The sequence below is a fragment of the Canis lupus genome, chromosome 3, assembly GCF_011100685.1.
Source record: "Canis lupus familiaris isolate Mischka breed German Shepherd chromosome 3, alternate assembly UU_Cfam_GSD_1.0, whole genome shotgun sequence".
Lineage (NCBI taxonomy): Eukaryota > Metazoa > Chordata > Mammalia > Carnivora > Canidae > Canis > Canis lupus.
The window spans coordinates 20,365,087-20,383,246 of NC_049224.1; the positions used below are offsets into that span (position 1 = coordinate 20,365,087).

The 18,160-nt window shown below is 37.8% G+C and overlaps 1 long non-coding RNA gene across 4 annotated transcripts in view; it reads right to left on the bottom strand.

Moving 5' to 3' along the window:
- The window catches only part of LOC102153951, a 38,085-nt gene extending 20,170 nt beyond the window's left edge, over positions 1 to 17,915 (bottom strand). For 2 of the 4 annotated variants that reach the window (XR_005356750.1, XR_005356747.1), the window contains exon 1: positions 17,781 to 17,915. This is a non-coding gene — a long non-coding RNA (uncharacterized LOC102153951). Of the gene's footprint in view, positions 1 to 7,242; positions 7,404 to 11,660; positions 11,848 to 17,780 lie in introns of those variants that run through there. The other 2 variants (XR_005356748.1, XR_005356751.1) reach the window with 2 other exon arrangements.
- Between the last annotated feature and the right edge of the window lie 245 nt (positions 17,916 to 18,160).

Here is an 18,160-nt window from a genome sequence, read left to right on the forward strand (position 1 = left end):
AGTATCATGGCCACTTTAAACCTCCCTTCAGGTATGGGATACAGGAGGAATGGAAGTTGACAGTCTTCTAGAGCAAAGAAAGCAGCTTTTTCACTTATCTCTATACCAAGAGACTCTTTGGGTTATTCTAGCAAGACTCCCCAGTTCCAGAAACCTAAGTACTGGGTTTCCCCTCTGTGTATCAGCTTCTAGACAGCTTGTTTTGGACCCTTCCCAAAAGTCTGAAGGGGAAGAATGTGTACTCATCTCACTAGATTATTTGGAACATCGGATATCAGGCAGGAAGTAGGCAGTAGTGGGACCTCTTAAAAACCTTTTTTTAAGAAAAAATTATTATTTTTTTGTTTTTTAAATTATTTTTTTCTTGAGATCCTTTTGAATTTCTTTCTCACCAAACAGGTCCTGGTTAAAGCTAAAATCCAGTACTAAAAGTAACAAAAGAAAACAATCTCACAGACACTGTATCTGAAGAGCTCTTTTAATGCCTAAACACAGTCAAGAAATCGTGCGGGGACTTGCCTAAAGCAATTGCGTTTTCAAGGTTAAGACAAAGTCTTGGTCACTGACCCACATTAACAATAGCAGAAAAAAAATCAGTGGCTAAGTAATGAAGTGACAGGAAAAGAAGGTAAGAGCAGAGGAAAGAAGACATGAAAAAGAAAACTAGGAGACATGAACAAAGTACAAAGTTGAACTTCTGGGTTTTTTTCCATTTTGAAAAAATATCTAGAAAAATATTTAACCACTATTGTACACAGGTTTAAAATTCAGGAATTAGCTACATGCTAACATAAGTTATACGTTTAAATCCAAGATCAATGGCACATTTTTCATTTTGTAAATCTTAATGTGGAAATCTAACTATGAGATGTGAGGATTGACCCTGGCAAAAAGATGGACATTTTTAAAAACTAAAATATATTTAAGTCCTTAAACAGAAATGTTTTCTTTAACTTTTTTTTTAACATTACAGCTCTAAAATCAGAATAATACGTCATAATGGGAACAAGATGGAAAAATGTTTCCATTTCAGGTAATGTAAAACATACATTTCTGCACTCAGAAACCCATTCTACTTGCTGAAGAGATTTCAGTTTCAATTTCATTGATATATGTTTGATAAACCCAAAGTTTTAAGCATGTCCATTTAATAAAATGTCAATTTGCACATATATTTATTTGATTCCAGTTCCCCACCCCCATGTTTTTTGACTTTCAGTTTATCCCTGAGGTTCTTAAAAATTATGTAGGGCTCTTTTTCCTCTGTGCCTGAGATGGGCACTGATCTAACTCAAGTTACACATCTAAAATTTTAGTTGTAAGTAAGCAAGCACATTTGCTTTGATAAAAATAGAACAATAAAAATAATAACCTGCGGTTATTTCAGTCCTTTGTTCTACACAAAGCACTTTGATAGGTAACTCAAAACAGTTGTCCTCCATTCCAGAATAGAGTTGCAGTATGGTGATTTTGCCCCTTATTGCAGATTTTAGCACATTTTTGCTGAATTGAATTGAAATTGGTCAGCTCACATAGGATACTGAGCTGAGACAAATATCTTCTGGTAATTTCTGTTGTTTTGCTAATAGTATCCCCAGTTCAGCTCCCCACTCCATTTTTATCATACACATGGTAGTAAAGAAAGAGAAGAGAAAATCTTTGGAAAAGTGGTGGCAAAACACACAATTGTAAAATTGAAAAGCTTTCTAGATGGATCCGATTTGCTCTAGAAGAAAGTATGTTTCAGTTTACCTCAAACACTTGCCTGGTAGTAGTCTGACATTAGTTCGATACCTCCTAAATCACGCAGCTTGTAGCACTGCTGGAGGTAGAATCTAGAACTTGTGATGCTCACCTCATTCAGAATTGTATTGAATTTTAGCAGAAGAATGTGGGAAATGGTTTTGAATTAAACCAGGGATCATAAACATCAGGGAGGGGATGAAGAGGGCCATCTCAATCTCCAAATTCTTTGTGGTCAACTATATGTGTTCCCAATTACCTGGATAATCCTGATACCTATTGTCTGAATTTTTTGTTATTGTTAATGGCAAGCATCCATTCTGGTTGGTTGCTATATCCATTCTAATCACACCATTTATCTTTATCAACTTTATTGAGGTAAAGCTGACATGTAACCAACTGCTCATATTTAATTGTATATTTTTAAAGTTTTTTCATATATGTATATGTGAAATATATATTTCTATATATAGATATATCTATCTGTGAAACCATCATCACAGTCAAGACAATGGATATATCCATCACCCACAAATGTTTCTTCCTACCTCTTTGGGATTCCTGCCTCCTGATCATTCCTTCAGATAACTACTGGTCTGCTTTATGTCACTATGCATTAATTTGAATTTCCTAGATTGTTACATAAAGAATTTGTACCCTTTTCTTTGTCTAGCTTCTTGCAGCATATTTACATTGCAATTCTTCCATATATGCAAAATGTATCAAAGGTTCGTTTTTTATATTGTTGAGTAGTATTCCATTGTTTTAATATACTACAGTTTGTTTATCCATTCACCTGTTGAAGGACTATTGTCTAAATGTTTAGGGTTATGAGGGCCTTGAAGGGTTGGGCTTTAGATGGATGTGCAATTATGATTGCATTCTGCTTACTTTTCTAAGACTAGTTAGCAGTCCATCATAATGCAACTCATATAAAAAACACTTCTGTGGCAAAACGTCAGCATCTTGGGATTGGTAAACTATTACACTTTTTTTTCCCTTTAATTTAGGCTAGGTCTGTACATTAAAACAACTGGTCATCTCAGTCAGTCAACCCTGAGTAATCAATTTAGGAAGCATAGCTGATCTGAAAGCCTTGAGATTACATATAGCTTTCCACTGAGTTTCACTGACTTTTCTTACTTTCTCTTTTGCTTTTGTTTCCTTGAGGAAATTATCTAAAACATAAGCATCGTTAACTCTTAAAAGTGAGAATTAATTACACCTTATAACTAAGTCAAGAATAGAAGATATATTTCATTAGGGGGAAAAACTTCTATTTTTATTTTATGATTTTAAGAGGTATTTTTAAAACTAAGAATAAGATTTCCTTTTGAAATTTGAAAAATCTGTTGATGTTAATCTTTTAATTGGTTGAAGGGCACAGAACCAAGATGGGGGCAGATTTCTAATTTCATTGATTGGCACGATAGGAAAATGCTCGTATTTCGCAGGTATACCATTATTAATGGCCAATCCTGTAGTCCTTTTTCTTGCAGAACTCCCACTGGGAGTACCACATGAGAAAGAAATGTAGGATGAGACCCGATTATTATAATTCACAAGACTAATTATGACTTTGAGTTTTCCTGGATAAGCTAATTCTTTCTGTACCCTGGGATCAGTAAGCACGAAAGTAGTCTCACAAGGATTTCACTGCATTTAACATTACATATATTTATAAATAAACCCAAAGACCTCAAATAGCCCTTCAATTCTCAGCTGTGTCCTTTGTGTTGTGTTTTTTGAATGATAAAAAATAAATAGATAAGTAAAACAATGCCACAGGTGTAGTTTCACTAAAAAATAAAAATAAAATATTAAGCTGCACATCAATCATGCATTTTTTGGCATTGACTCACTTGTTTTAAATAGACTGTTTATTTTTATTGGCATCACTGGTGAATAAAACTAAACAGGGACATGGGAAAGCAAGGATTAAAGAGAACTTGAAAGAAAGGAGAACCTCAGACAAATAAGAGTTGGAAGGAAAAGAGAGAAAGCGAAGTGCTGTTGTAAGATAAAAGAAGACTGGCAGGAGGGGCTCTGCTTAATTTTCATTTGTATTTGTGGAGAGCTTTGTGAGTGACATAAAATGATTAGATATTCTTGAATGATTTGAAATCTGGTCTTGATTTTTTGGTGTGACAAATCTCACAAACACTGATTCCAGACTTTTCTATGATGCCACTATCAACAAATCCTTCCAACAGCCTTTTTTATTCAGTCACCCATTGTACATTTATCTGAGAGGGAGTTTCTTTGTGTACTGAGTAATTTCCATGTTGTGAGGTTTCTTGTCTTCAGTTACCTCCAGTTTTATGCTTTAGTCTGAAAACTCACATAGCATTCAAAAAGGAAAACCCAAAGCAATATAGACTTTTGTGCCTTTTACAAAGAATTAGAGCTGTGTGCCCCTACCAATATAGCAATATATTATATAAGGTCAATACTCCTTTTCACATGCCTCTAATACAGATGCATTTTATGAGGTAGAACAGCAAACACTGAATCACTCTAGTAGAGATACACAAAACAAGTAATTATCGCTAGTTGCAGAAAAATAATTATGCGGTTGTGTGATGAAAACCAGTTTTTAACTGGGAGGAGAAATTCCACCAAAAAAAGCATGTGGAAAAGCTAAATGTTGTGCTCTGGAAAATGAGCCATTCTGTAAAACTTCCTAATACAGCTGGATCATCCAGACGAGGTACCATACTTTTTTTTTTTTTTTTAATAATAGTACACTGCATACTGGGTGTAATGTAGGATGCTCGTGTACAAGGCACACATAATTACTGCTATTTTCTGTTGGCTTTTCTGTGAAAGTGACCATTTTCTCTATTATCAATTCATCTAATATTTTAGTAAGAATACCCTTTATTGTTGCTTACTGCTAACCAGGTAGTCCTTGATTATGATTCAATAGACACCTAGGATCCCTAGCAGTTCTTATTTGGAGTCGGCTATTTACTATCATAAATTTTACTGCATGTTCTCTGTGTCCAAGATATATAAAATAGCATTTAGTATCCCAAAAAAAAAAAAAAAAAGAAAAGAAAAGAAAAAGCTAATGGGGCTTTATTTGTAATGCAGCATATTTTTCTTTACATTATACAGGCCACCAATGAAATGTGTCCATTTCTACAGAAGGTATTTATCTCAAATATCTACAGTGAGTTCCCTCTGCTCTGACATATACCTCGCCCCCATTGAAGCCAGGAGGATTTTGTTTCCTTACAGTTAAGCATGGCTGTTCTGGGCTCTTTAACTAAATCCACTACCATGAATGAACTTAGAGCAGAAACAGCAAGTACAGCTACATTTAGGCTTATATCAGCATTTCCGTTTAACACATTTTAAAACTACATTTAAGTAATGTGGAGGTTATGACATGAAGTGACAAAACCAAGCGTGTGAGCTGGATGAAACTATCTTTAGCCAGGCTTCCTGGGCCAATGTAGTGAAGTATATGGGCTAAAGAAGAGGCTCGGCTTTGCCTCTGAATTTTCAGGAGTGTGAAGGCTCTTTTTAAAGTCTTAATATTAAACATATCTTATCTATACACCATAATGGCATCTGTGGCCAGCAAACAAGCCCGTGAAGCTTGAGGAAGTTTCCATCCTAATCCTTTTGATTGCTTCTTGCTGCTTCCTCCCCCTCCCACGCACCCCCTCGGTTGCGTGTTGGACTCCATACCACTACAAAATGAAAAGAACAAGCAAACAAGACTTCCTTTGGGGCAATTTCTATGGTTGGTTTTAAGTGAAATATAACTTTTCTGAGCAAAGCTTTGAAATTGGTTTAGTAATTTGGGGCTGGAAAAGAAGTGATCAAAATAGAACCTTTAAAAATCCATTTTATACTGTGATGACCGCTGCAAACAAATGACGAATATATCTACATTTAGCTTATCTGTATACCTATATTTCTATATTCTTATAAAATATAGAAACCTTGATGCAGATACCTGGGGCTCTATATCATTTTAGTTTGGTTAATATTGCTAATATCTTTGGGACATTTACCAAGTGTAAATCTATCTTTTTCTGCTCATTTCCAAATTAGTTCCAGAGCTTGAGAGTAAATACATATGTTGCTGTGATATATTGCACTGCCTTTAATGATAAATTATTATATACCATATTCTAAATGTTTTAGTAGACCAATATTTTCCCTGACAATTTTAATGATGTAGTAAAATCAAATAGAAATTCTCAAATTGTGTATATTGGGGGCTTTGATACTAAATATCACTAAATATTTTTCTGTTTTACAGGTTATTTTTTTTAAGAGGTAAAGTTTTCTTTTAAAACTTGGCAAAATAAGTATTTGTTGCTAATCTCATCACTTGTTTTGCCTTAAAGTATATATTAATGATGATTCTGGTTATTTAATATTAATAAGTGCTCTTTTTAAAAAAAGTAGATCTGCTCATTTGGGGTATTGGGCTTTACATAGAATGTGAAGATTAGTGTGATTAAGTACTCTGAATTCTTAAAAAATCATTTTAACCACTTCTAACAAATTTAAGTTGAATGCTTTTAAAAGTTCTTCTAAAACCATTGTAGGTTTTATTTTGTAAAATCTGCTTCAAAAATTAGTCTACCACTGTGAAAGAATTGCTTTTAATAGAGAGATTGGGGAAAAAAAGAGAAAGGGAGATTTAGGAGGAGAAAAATGTCAAGTGAATCAATATGATTAATTAAATTAAATGTGGATTTATAAAACTCATATTCATAGATTTACACAATATATTCACAGTGACATTTAAAACATGTTTTGAAAATCCCTAAATAAAGTCCCATGTACATGAAGACATTTTTCATCTTTAAGAAAAAAAAAACTTAACCACATAATAGAATCATATAACTTTACTGCCATCTACTATGCATTTCAGGAGTTTTTTGACAGAAAACCTGGGACAATTTTAATATGTAAAAGTTTTAAAGGAAGTTATATCCATTTTTGCTACTTTCTGGGATGTTGATACTTAACCCAATAGATAATCTTGACTACTAATGTAACACAAGTAGCTTTACTTGTTTTAAATTCACATCAAGGTCATTTTGATGTTAACCCATTGAGTTTACCTATTTGGTGTTAACCCAGTAAGGTCGCTATGCTATTCTCCTACTGGATGACTAAATTGTTTAACTTAACAGGTCAAATATTCCTAAAAACAAACAAGTTAATTTTTATAAGTTGTGAAGTATAATGTGGAGGAAAGGAGCTGGTTCTTAGGTTTCTGAAATTGTTTTTTAAAAATTCAGGTAATACAAAGATAAAAGTAGTACCTTAAACCTACGTATAGAGTTAACATCTATGAATGATAAAAATGACAACAAGGTCATTAGCATGGCACAACACCTAATATAAGAGATTTGGAGAGGATATTTCAGGTTCAGACAGTACTTAATGGTGTGATTTGTACGTAAATCAATTTAACTTAAGAAAACTAATAGTCTTTCAGTAGTGTTCTGAATTATGATTACTTACTTTCTTCCTCAAAGTCTGTTAATGTTGATGGGTTTCTCCCCCAATCCTATGTATTTCATATTAGTATAAAATTTTTTATTCCACCTCTCATGAAGAGTTTATTATGTTGCTTTCATAAAAATTCAGCCATAGCCCAAGCTATATTAACAAATGACAATTTTTTCCCTGTAAAAAAGGTTCCAAGATAAAGATTTTGCATCACAGAAAAAAAAAATGGAGAAAAATTGAGAGAATACTTTGTTTCCTGTAGTAGCTTGCGACTGATGATGAAAAACAAGGAAACAAATGTAATTGATAAAACAAACCCCAAAGGAAGTTTCAGGTATCTCAAATAGGGGAATATTTTTAGTTGCAAATAGCTCAGTTTTGTTTCTAGAACCTAAAATATGTATTTCTGCCCCCCCCCCAATATCGCTTCCAATTTCAATACTTCAGCCTTATCAAAGTAAACAAGCTATTGTTAGAATAGAAAACCCAGCTAGGTTTGAGGGCTGCTGCCACTTCCCTCTCTTCCTAGCACAATCTGGTGCCAATAGCTTTTGGAAAAGGGAAGAAAGAAAGGTCTGCTACTGTGCTGTGTGGAAGCAAAAGGGCAGAGGGGCATCACTTCAATCTCTTGGCTCTAGTTCTTTCTCTCTCTCTCTTTCTCTCTCCCTCTCCCTCTCTCTCATCTCCAGAGAAAAGAGATGCTCTTCATTCACAAAACAAAACAAGAAAATCTCTATAATTATTTTTGGCTCAGCTCCATTGAAATGCATTCTCCTGGAAGCATCTCTGTTTTAGATTAAAACAATGCTTAGAATATTCATTCTCTCCTTTTTCTCGCTCACTGCCCCTGCATGCCACCACCCCCCACCCACCCCCACCCCCACCCCCGCTCTTCCCCACCCCACACCATTTTTCTCTTGCTTTCTTATTTCCCATCTTGGTTTCTTTTGCTCTTTGTCACTGCCTTTGGTTCTATTTTTCTCAACCATAACAAACCTAGGCCTCAGGGATGCCCACAAGTGCAACTCAAGATTTCTATGGTCAGTGTCAGTTGTTCAAGACTCAACCTCTTCCAAACAGGAAATTTCCCCAATCCTGTGTCACCCATCATACTGTATGATTGTTGATTTGTGATCTGATGTTTCAAAGTGAAAAATAGATGACTTCTAGCCTTATCCTGTTCAGTAAAATTGGGAATAAAATTTACTTTTTCTCTTCCCTCCAGCCCTCTTCAATACCCAGTCCTCAAAAGACGGATAAAATCTTCATTGTCCTGAGTAGGCAGTAGTTATTGAATTCTAAAGGTAAGGCATGGAAAATTATTATTTAAAAAATCAGATTCCATCATTTAGTCACTGACAAAATTTAGCTCGGGAAATCAGAATATATCTCTTAATTTTTTTTTCTATGACCAACTTTACCTTTGATTTTGTTTTCCTTAAGGGCAAAAACTTTTACTGTTTTTCTTCTTGTTAAGGGGAAAAATTAAAGCAAATGGAACACAAAATTCCTGTTTGTGTGTACATATTAGTGAAAGTTATCTATGCTACGGGATTCTCTTCCTAAACAGTGGGTTCATTTGTACTCCTACTAGAAGGCAAGATTTTTTATTTATAATGACATATTTTGTGGAATTCCAATTTCTTATACCTTTCAGTTCTTGGTGATTGTAGACAAAAGTTGCTGATAAACCTTTCATTGGCAGAGGTAGATCTGATACCTACTTTCATTAACGTTAATGTGTTTTTCTATTTCTCACCTTCTAATTGGAATAATTAATTTGTGCTCATTTCAATTCTTGGTTGTTAGCAAAGGCATCCAACCTTAGTACCTATCACCCATGGAATGTATGTCCTGTTTAGGGGTGCATTCTTGCTCCTCTGAACAATGAATGTTTTGTGTGGATACTGTAATCACATATAAGTAGGAACTAGCCTTCCTGCATTATCTTGACAAACAAAACAAAATCCTGACAGTTGCCCAGATGTGAAATGTCTCTGGGATTTCCTATCTGCCCAATAACACTAAAGTAATCTTGTAAGCATGTATTTAAAAGAGTTTAGAAATCTATTTCTAAGCCCTCACAAGAACCCTGATTCCTGAACTCTATTTGATTTACCAAATAGAGAGAAAGAAAAGAAAAAAAAAAAAAAAAAAAAAAAGGAAAACCACACACACTGCCATTAATTATACTGTAAACATTTAATAAATATTCTTTCTTTCTATCCTTGCCCTTTTCAAAAGGAAAGGTGGTAATTTACATGTGCTATGCCTTTTTCATCTCATTGTTTTCTTTTTTTTCTTCCTGGCTTTCTTTAACTTCTGTTGAAAAGAGGTGGACATGTTTGAGAAGATAGAAATGTTTACCTAGTACATTTTTTTTTCATATTAAAAAACAGTCTAGGCACCTTGTACTTTGTCTTAGAAGCTTTGTTAAACCACTAGTTCTGGAAGCTGCATTTTAATTACAAAATATTGTAAAAGGAATACAGTAGGAATACACAACCCTTGATTCTGAGCCAAATGAGAGGAAGTTTAATAGCAATGTATGGTTGTAGGAATGGTTATGTTTGGGATCCATATGCATGTTCAACTCACACATTCAGGCAGTGCAATAAAGCAGGGAAAAAACAGCTGATACACAAAAGGGACCGTCTAGACAGTACCCCATCAGTCTGGCTAAATTTGGTGCTGGCATTCCCAGTGGGATTGTAATATAATTGTTCTGGTGTCTGCGTTCATTCCCCCTGTCAAACACCATTCCAAATATATATCCCTCTCCCCCCAACCCTTTTCCTTCCATAAATGTGAAGCCCAAACTGTGCCATGCTAGAGAGGGTGTTAGATGGCCCAACACCAAGAAAATGTTATAATTTAGTAAAATCACATTGTTTAATTCTTTAAAAAAAAAAAATCCCTGTTACTTCTTAACTCTGAATAGAATTAATTTCAGTCAAATTTTAATAATTTAAATTAGAACATGGAAAAATTTACATGCAAATACAAACAACCTTGAAATATTGAGCACTTCAGATGAAAGTAAATAGGCCTTTTTACCCTTTTATATTTATTAACCTTTGTTAGAAAATTTAACAGAAATCAGAGATGTGAAAGTGTAATGATGGACATGGATCATAAATTCTAATGAAGAAAAGGCTAATGAAAAAAATGTTAAGCAAAAGCACTGAAAAAATGCAAATTGTGTATTTTTTCTTTCTTGGGTCTAAAAGTCATAATATTTTTTCTCTCTCACCATCTTTTGAAAGTTAAATTTCTGTTAATTTATATATGAATGATTTGGGGGGAGGGGGGCTTTTTAAAGGAGAAACCAGAAATACTGATTCACTGACTTGTGGCAACTATCAACATTTTCTAAATATTCTGGCTTAAGACATCAGAACATGAAAATCCCTACTTACAGAAAAATAAACTAAAAGGCCTGTCATTAAAATGCATACTTATTGACAAGCATATATTATTGACAAAAATGCTTATGATCTAAAAACTTCCACACTATTGAAATTTAAGTGGTCAGATTCTTTTTTTTAAGAGAAATGCAGATTTTTGGATTGCCATATAAAATGATAACCAGACACACTTTATTTATTTATTTGTTCTGTTCTCAAGTGTCACCTCTGGGCAGTGTTTAGATATTAAAATTGACTAGAAAACAGATTTTTTAAATCTTTTATTTATTTATTTATTTATTTTAGCTCCAAGAAAGATTATCTTGAGAAAGAGGCTGAGCTGTTTTGTTTTGTTAATTATGGGTCTCTATTTGTACTTCTGGAGGTTTTGGAGGTTAGTAATTCTGTCTCGGATCCTATAAACAGAATTCGTCTCCCATCTCAGCAGTTTTGAGAGGCTGGGTAGACTAGGATCCCAAGTGAGTGAAGGAAGTCCACACCCTCATCAGACACCACTCTAACTAGAGCAAATTCCAAGAAAATAGTTCAGGCACTAGATCCTGGTTTTATCCCAGTGTGGGAGGCTGGGAGGCAAGGACACCAACCAAGCCAGGGCTAACGAGAAATGGCTGTTCCAGGAAGAAGCAAGACCCAGGGCCTCAACCCGCACAAAGACAGAGCACAATTGCACAGAAAATCACCACCAAAGCAATCAGGACATGCTCAGATAACATTTTGCAGAAGTCTTAAAAATTCCCATGTAAAAATATAAGATTTCAGGTGTCTTAAAATTCTCACGTGGAAAAAATAAGAGATTGTATCCTTCCATTTTGAAAAAGCGTGATCTCCAATTTTCCCCCTTCCTTGTATGATTTTTTTCTTCTGGCTTTGCACACGGGGAATGAGAAACACAACATCAAAACAAAACAAAAAAAAGACAAAATAATAATATTTGAACCGTGGCTGCCTGAATATGGGGATTCATTCGCTCGTGATGGGCTTTTATTCACTTGCCTTTTGTACCTTATATGCTGGGAGGAGAGGGGAAGGAAGGCGCGGGCCGGCTGCAGGCCTGTCTGGGAGGAGACAGTGTGGCGACAATCTGAGTTTTATACTCGATTCTCGAACCGCTGGACAATATCCTAGGAGACCTCTTGGGTCTTCAGTGGATTAAGAGGAACGCGTCGCGCTAACTAGGGGGCCTGGGCCTGAGGGCCCCGACCCCCGGCTGCTGCGGGCGGGAGGGAGAGGGGAGGCGGGGGGACGGGGCTGCGGGGACCGGGCAGAGGGGAGGCGGGCAGGCCCGGGCTGCGGGGAGAAGGGAGGCGAGGGGAGGGGGCTGCGGGGACAGGGGAGAGGGGAGGGGGGAGAAGGGAGGGCGCTGCGGGGACAGGGGAGAGGGGAGGCCCGGGCTTCGAGGCCTGCGGGCGGGAGGGGAGGGGGGAGGGGGGAGGGGGCTGCTGCGGGGAGAGGGGAGGCGAGGGGAGGGGGCTGCTGCGGGGACAGGGGAGAGGGGAGGGGAGGAGGCTGCTGCGGGGACAGGGGAGAGGGGAGGCGGGCAGGCCGGGGCTGCGGGGAGAGGGGAGAGGGGAGGCGAGGCAGGGGGCTGCTGCAGGCTGCGGGGCCTGGGAGCGGGAGGTGGAGGGGAGAGGGGAGGCGGGCAGGCCGGGGCTGCGGGGCTGCCGGCGGGGAGGGGGAGGCGGAGGCGGAGGCGGAGGCGGAGGGGGAGGGGGAGGGGAGCGGGGGAGGGGCGGCGGAGGGGGTGTGGCGTGTGCGGGAGCGCGTGCGCCTGTGCCTGTGCCTGCGCGCGGGGCGGCCCCGAGCGGGCGGCGGCGGCGGCGGCGGCGCGGGCCTGGGTTGCGCCGGCTCGTGGCGGGACGGGCAGGCGCCCGGGGCGGCGGGGCCGGGCGTGCGGAGGCGGCGCCGGGGCCTGCTCGGGGCCTGCACGGGGCGGCCGCGGAGCGGGAGCGGGCCCGCCGCGAGGGGCGGGGGTCTGTCTGCAGCTGCCCCTCACACTGGAATAAAAGAACTTTTTTTTTTCAGGGGTAGGGGAGCTGTGAATACCTTTCCCAATAAGAGATGAGGCATATTGAAAACTATATTAAATTACCCTGATTAACAATTTAGCCACGAACAGGGGAGCTTTGGGAGATCTCTATAGGCAGGACTGGGGGCTATTCATGCCAGCAGCTAAGAGGTCGAAAGGTTTCTGAAGTTCACAGGCTCAGAGCCTTTGTTATGCTAACAGACAATCTCAAATCAGCTGCCTAGTGGAGTGTGAAATATAAATGATTCCTTGAGAACTTCCAATAAGTTGTCACTCTTGCTCTCCAAATACCGGGACAGGCTGCTAATTTCTAGCAGGCCCTTTTGCAACATCGCTAGCCCTAAATGAATGCCTTTGTAGTTCAAATAATCTTTTCAAGGGAGCTGTCCTATCATCATAGCCCAAATGCATCTTGGTTTTGACTATTAAATGAAAATCAGGGCTCAGCAGTGCTTGACTTTTCCAAGCGCCCGATGTTTGGGAAGGGTGGTGGCAGCTCTCATGCACAACAAGTTAGCACCCACTGCAGGAGGGCCGGGGCATTAATAACAGCTCGCGGCCCCAGGAGCTACCCCAACTCTCACCCCCACTCCCTACCAGGAACAATGCTCTGGGAGAGATTTACGTGGCTTCCCTCGGGCTAGACTACCTTCCTCTTTCAACCACACCAACACGTCTCTGATTTATGGACCCCTCTGTCCGAGAGGACAGCCAGCTGACCTGCTAGCATCTGACTGGTCACTCCTAAGCATCAACTTTGGAGATGGATGTATTCCTTCTTCAGGGCAGGCGAGGCCAAGGGGAAGAGGCAAGGTGTGTGTCCAGGCCATGCCCGTAGTATCTGATATCCTTGTGGATATTATTTTATCATTTTCCCATAAGAAGGATACAAACATGGCTTATGATCTTGGGTATGACCCTTGAGTGCGTGCAGATGGGTAGAAGGAGTACTGGCTCTCTGAGTCTGAATTACAAAGCTTTTAAAATAAGGAACCACTCCCCATTCCAAAATCAAGAGAAGATGGGGGGAATGAGAATGAGAATCTATCTGGGAAAGCCTGTGCCCAAACTAAACATTCTACTAAGAAGGGACAAAGCTAATTTACACAAATAAAGAAAACACGCAAAAGAGAGGACAGAAACCAAGGAAATCAGAAACCCATTTCCATCAGTCTTTACAAAGGAAGGAAGTGAAACCTTGACAGTAATAACTTGAGTCCTAGAAATGTTGATATTTCTGACTCTAGGTCCTCTACTTCTTTGCTGAAATACAAAAAGGCCATGATACCCAGAGAGAGCAGGTTTGATCTTTGACAAGAAACAGGGGGGAAAAAAATCAAATGGGCTGTCTTTCCTAATATATTCCTGAGGTAAGTTTATAAACATATAAACACACAAAGGCAATATATTTTAATACACCCTTAGGTAACTTTATAAATCTGGGTGATACAGCTCTGCAGAAAAACCAAGGGCCTTGATTCCCCTTCATCTTCTTCCTCTAACTACATTTCAAAATATTATACCAAAAATGTTTCGGGCAGTTCACTTTGATTGATATAGAAACTGGTTTAAGTGAACACTTTTTTTCTGCTTTGGGTATACTAAGGCTCACCTCTCTATATTAATGTATTAATTACATCTTTAAAAAGTGGTAGTGTAACTTACACCAGTTTTGGAATCATCTAGCTTACATGTTTCAATCTTATTTATTTATTTATTTTTTTTTTTTTTTTAAAGCCAGGATACAAAATACAATGGTAAAAACTCTGGGATTCAACTCAGAGAATTTGGCCATGAGAATAGGAGAGAGTGTTTAGGAATCAGGTCATTATTTGTCTTTCAAATCCTTATTTGTTTCACCCAGTAAAACAATCTGCAAAATAATATTGGCTAGAAAAATAACTGACATTGCTTCAGATTACTGACATTAAAGGAGTTTTTAAAAAAAAGTTTGTGGTTTCTTCTGCCAAATACCAAAATTAGATGATAATTTGTTATCGATCCCCTCACACCCTTTCCAGAGGGACTTAGCATCCTGGTTATCCTTATTTCAGAGATAGCAGAATGACTGGCTTCGGACCTACTTCTAATTACACACAGAAAGGCAACACTGGTAGCTTAAAAGTTCAGCAGATGTGACACAACTTGCTTAGATTTAACTTTTCATCCCCTCTCCATTTAAAAAATTTTAATTAATCTTCAACTGTAAGCAACTACACGTTATTGACACATGCTGGATATTCAAAGGAGAAAGACCTTCTCTGTGCTTCCAAATACTTACTTTACCACTTCCAAGTGTCCTCTCTCTTTCCCGTCTTTAACACATCAAAACAGGGAAGAAAGCGCTTTTGTGTTATAACTACAGAGAAAACATTTGAGAATGTGTCAATGCTGTGAATACCAGCACCAGTTTGGGGGTTGGTTTGTTTTTCCCCCTGCCGTGGTATTTCTTTTCCCTTTGCTTTTGCAGTCTTTAAACTCTGGCCACTTTGAGAAAAGCAATGGTTGAAATGAAAAGTTAGGACAAATTGTATTAAACCTGTGTGTCGCCAGAATATGAGCATGATGAAAGCAGTGTTAGGACATTACAGAGCCAGAGCAGCTCTCCACACACAGAAAATTAAAATAAAAAATAAAAGCTGGCCTTCTTTACTTTCTGAAATACTTAAGACCTAAGAGAAAGGGGATTCCTATTTAAAAAAAGAAAAAAAAAATGCAAGCAAGTTTCCAGAGTTGCCATTTCTGCAGATTGGGGGTGTCTGAATGCGTGTGTTTGTGTGTGTGCATGTGAGAGTGTGTTTGGGGAGAAGAGAAAGAATGGGAGACGAGGAAGGGCAGATAACTTTACTGACATATTAATTCTTTAGATAGCAGTAAATGAATGGTCCAAATAGACATTTGTTTCCCTTAATAGGTTTTGTACAGGTCTCTTACAAGCTGTGGCATATGCTTCATTTATATGTATATTTATTTAGAAGGATTGAGAAGAATAGGTGTAGTTTGTCTATAGTCGCAGTTATTATTTAAAGTCCAAAGAGGTTACAACTTTTTCCTACCCCAAACACGAATACAAAGGTCTCTTGTATGTGCTTACTGCATTACATTCAAGGCCAATTAAAAATAAAGATAATATTCTAACTCTCGAGCCTGGGGAGGAGAAAAGAGGCTAAAAGGCAAAATGACTCCAAGATGGCTGCCCCTTCCTCCTTCCCCTCCTTACTGCCTGTTTTCCACATAGAAATTAATGTAATATTTTGTTTAGAAATCACATTGTAGGTCATTTGCAAATGAGGCAGCCTCGGAGGCACCCATATCTGCCTAGAATGCTCTCACAATGCCATCGAGGTATGGAGAGATTAAAATGCAAACATTCAAATGTATTTAGATTTGTACACAGTAACTGGACTCACATACATACACACTTGAATGTGTGAGCCACACACACAGCTGCAAATGGAATAAAAGGCCGAAATCCTTCTTAATTCTTAGGACAGAAGGGCAAAGGAGGGCTCCAGGCCACCTCCTTCCTCCCCAAAGGTTCGAAAATGCCCTGTTCCTGGTCTGGATTCGATTTTTTAAAAAAGATATATCTTACTGATGACTCTCTCATTAGGCAGACTTCTAAAGTCTGGGGAGACAAGATTTCCATAAATTATCTCTCTAACTCATCTCATGCTGGTGCAAAATGCAAAGCTAAAATTGTTGTGTGTGTGTGTGTGTGTTTTATTTTTTGCATTTCTTTAAAAAAGAGAGAATACCAAGCTAACCAGTTCCCTAACATGTTAAAGGATTAAGATCTCTAGTAATTACTGCTCTTAATTATAATAAACATATATTCTCAATGATCAAATCCCACCCATAAAGCTAAACTAAAATAATGTTGAGAATAAATAAAAGTGTATTTAGGGCTTTATCACAGATTTATAGCAGGTTACTCTCTAGACTGGAGTGCACTAGGCATAGAACAAAGCAAATGGTTTAGTTCCTATAGGAAATATATTAAAAAGGAAAAAAAAAAAAAGAAAAAAGCCCACAACCCTTTATCTAAAAGCCATCAGGGACAAGCACTCAATACAAGTTAACAAGCAGGAACTGATAAGATAACATTTATATGAGGTCAGAAGTCAAATGCCAGTCAAAGGCTTTTAACCTCTTGGGTCATAAACAGGAATAGTTAAAAGTGAGAGGTAGTTATTTATCGGATTTTAAGGGTATCTGATCATTGCCAGAGAATCACCAATGATGAAACTAATTAGGATTTATAGAAAAAGAACTTTGTAGCTGTTCAAAGAAAATTAACCTACAAACCCATAATTCTGCAATTGGTAGAGAGCAAAACAAACAAAAAAACACCCTTCTTTCGAGGGGGGAAGAAATCTAGCAATTTAAACAGAGTTAGTAACAAAATCCCTCTCAGAAACAATAATTTATAGTAAATGTATATATCGATTAATATATGGTAAATGACAGACCTTATAAATTCTGTATCAACCATCTAACAACAAAAATAAGCATTATAGAATTTATTTACAATTTTTGTTCTTTTTCTCTCACTCCCCCTTCAGACCTCCTGAATGAGACAGGATATAACTCCGATATCACAATACTTCTTGCCCTCAGAATGCCGTCATTTACAGATTTAAAAATATATATGTATTTTAATGGCAATTATTTTAAAACATCAGAATATCAAAACTGCTTCATTAAAATTTTATCTTAATCTATCCAGAGAAACAGATGTCTCTTCCTTTATTTGCTGTCAGAATATTTTCCTTTGTTTTGATTTTTGTCCTTTTTTGTCTTTTTTTGTAGGTTCCCATTCCAAACAGTTCCTGGTCTCAGAGTCCATGCTGGCTTATATTTTCAAAGCATACCACCCTCCCTTTTTTCTCTTTTGCAATAAAAGAAAGCAGATCTAGATATTTCTTTCTAGAGAGAGAGAGAGAGAGGGATGGTTGTTAGGCCTGCTAAGGCCCACTGTTTCTTTAAACAGAGTCCACAATACACTAGGCGAACATTGTGGATTTAAAATGCTTTTAAATATTTATCAGAAGTATTTTATCATCATATTCAAATGACACCTGGAGTGCACTCACCTTTATTGACAATCTCTGTTCTGAAAGTCCATTTGCTTCCTTAAAGCCCCCCAAGCAGAACAAGGACTACCCGTTTTCATTCAGTTAATGTTTAGTAAAAAACCAAGCAACCTTAATCAGCATGCTGATTGCATCGTCAACTAACAAATAATTTACTACTCTGAGCATTGCATTCCATTAAAAGCTCATTAAATTTTCTGTTCTCCAATGGGAGGTTTAGCTTTTGAACTGCATGCTTTTGCTTCGAATGATCATTTATTCCATTTTTGCAAAATGTTGTGTTTTTTTTTTTTTTTCCTAAAGTATAGGTGAGCATTTCAATACCTCTAGACTGCAGACATATGGAAACACAGTACAGGGTTTGAGAATGTTCCATTTGA